This window comes from Cololabis saira, chromosome 15, assembly GCF_033807715.1.
Source record: "Cololabis saira isolate AMF1-May2022 chromosome 15, fColSai1.1, whole genome shotgun sequence".
Taxonomy (NCBI): Eukaryota; Metazoa; Chordata; class Actinopteri; order Beloniformes; family Belonidae; genus Cololabis; species Cololabis saira.
In genome coordinates, this window is record NC_084601.1 from 37245082 (window position 1) to 37247626 (window position 2545).

Sequence of the window (2545 nt, forward strand, 5' to 3'; positions counted from 1 at the left end):
TCTTAGCAGGAGGTATTTATTGAAAAGCTGACAGGCGTTGGCTATATTAAGACAACCAATGGTAGACAGTGGATGGACAATGGACAGAAACAGGAAACAGATGGTCACACACATGTGACTTTTCAGTTAAAGAGGCTTGGTATGAAGAAACAAACAGACATCCTTAAAACACAAAGGGTCAAGGGGTCAACTAAAATAGGACCTCTGTTAGAGTATTTGAACAGATGGTTCAAATAACCCTTAGCTAACTTTTAAAGACAATGAGACGGCTGTCAGTCGACCCCCCTGAAGTAGCTGCCCTGTTATGTGTTCAGAGCATGTGATGGGGGTTTTGAAACAGATGCGTCTAAAGACAATGGTTGATTTGACCAACCAGGAAGTCAGCAGTTTTAACCTCCTGCGTGTGTCATGAGGATAAAACAGGCAGTTTTCTAATTCTGATTCTGGCAGTTTCACAATGATAAACTTGGATTAATCTCACACAGCGTTGAAAGTTGCGGGGGTCTTTAAAGTTTTTCCTAGTTAGTTTGTTTTGCTCCCGCCCGGTAGAACTTTTTTTGCTTTTGAGGAGATACTGCTGCGTTGTTGTAAAACATGTCGCATAAACGGTCCTTGGGCTTTTATCCAAATCAGAGCGCACACTACAAGACATGGACGGCAGATTTGAACTACTGGACGAGGAAGTGAAGAACTTAAGCTCTGATCGTGTTGAAACTTTCAGCTCCGATTCCACACCCGCAAAACGGATTAAAAGAGCAAAGAACACACGTGTTGCTGTAAGTAAGTTTGCTTATGACTATAAGGACTGTGCACAATTCCTTTTACATTTAACTGCATGTCCACAGGAGGCAATAATGCTTAAATACTTTTAGAATCACACTAACTTTGTATTATTAATCTATACAGGAGGCTGTAAGACGTTTACACAATTCTGAAAACAACGCTATGAAGCTGGATCCAAAACAAAGGTAAATATATGTTTTTTGTTTGTAATCACTGTAATTTACCACAGCAAAATAAAAAATAAATGAATAAACAGCATTAGGAAAGAAATTGTTGAAAAGCCAAACTGATTTTGTAGTGATGGGTCGGTCCATAGACATATATAAACTTTATATATGTCTATGGACTTTATTAAAGGCTAGATGACTCGTCCGCGCTGCTGCCAATGCAGAGCGACGTCGTCACATGGCGGCCATCTTGCCACAGGAGAGCTCGCTCACTCTAACATTGTGTTTAATGGTGCCTGTACTGCTTAAACAACCTTAACTTGCTCAATTCTCAACAGATTTTCAAACAGTTGGGTTTTTTATCAACGTCAGAGATGTAGTTATGATACTGCATACTTGTGAATAATTATAAACATTGAAAAACGTACTTTTATATGAAAATAACCAGAAACAGATAGCTATGACATGGTTTTTATATTAAATCAATATTTCTATAGTATTCTTAGTAACGTGTCACGTGTGCTCAGTGTAGTCACCTGTGATCTAGATCTATTTTCTCCACACAAAAATAAATAAAAGGTTGCTTTGGGGTTTGAGTTTGTTTTTAATCAACTAATGGCTCCTCTCTTTCCCAACAGTATCAATTCTCCACATAACCTTGCAGTTACGACATACATGTTGGAGCAGGTCGGCATTGCCTTTCCTGACACAGACAGCGACGTGATAACAGGTAAAAAGAAAGGCACATCCATCCTTGATCTTTTAGAATTGCTTTGAATAGATATTGAAACTAATTAAATTCTAATTGTATTTTTGCTTGCGCTTTAGCTGCTTGCAAGACTTATTTTGAGTCTTTGAAAAGGAGCCATCGTCTCGATCAGCCAGAAAATGCTCCCCAGAAAAAGAAATTAAACAATGCAATGAAGACTAGACAACGGAAAACAAGGGTAAGTTACAGCAATATTTGGGTTAGTGAGTTACAGTATATGGAACTGAGATGTTTTTAATTTAGTGTTAATTGAATATTGGTAAAAATTATACACATTTTAACTGCTACTCTATATTTTGCAGTTGCTGGCCTCCAGGGCTAGATGTGTACAGACTCCCGCTGAAATGGCTGTGTGGGCGCATGCAACCCTTGACCTGATGTCAGAAGAAGAAGATGGCGTCGTAGATGGACGGGCGGTGTGGATAGTTTCACCTCCACCCCAAAGAGACGAGGAGCTTTCTGATTTGTGCCAGGTGCTTCAGCAGAGGAAAGACAAGCAGAGTGCAGGGAGACAATGGCTCGTTTTTAGCTCTGTTAAACTCTTAAGTTGACCCGTTTGGTAGAGGAGCAGGGGCCATTCAGATCAAACTGTAAAAAAAAAAAAAACTGCAAGAGAGAGAAGTGCTCACTGACTGGACTTAGTTTTGATCTCTTTGTGGGAGATTTGCTTTTAAAAGTGCCTTTTTTGTTTTTTTTCATGTGGACACACACTGAACTTTTTGGAATACTGTGTTTTAATTTTCTGCAATAAATACATTTACTTGTACTGAGGTGGTTGCTTATTTGATTTCTGAAATGTGCATGTATTTGTAGCCTGGTAAACTGC

The 2545-nt window shown here is 39.1% G+C and overlaps 1 long non-coding RNA gene across 1 annotated transcript; it reads left to right on the top strand.

Moving 5' to 3' along the window:
* The first annotated feature begins 1657 nt into the window (after positions 1-1657).
* On the top strand, positions 1658-2258 carry LOC133460740 (uncharacterized). Its single transcript, XR_009784151.1, has 3 exons — positions 1658-1680; positions 1779-1897; positions 2022-2258. It is a non-coding gene; the product is annotated as an uncharacterized LOC133460740 (long non-coding RNA).
* The last annotated feature ends 287 nt before the right edge of the window (positions 2259-2545 follow it).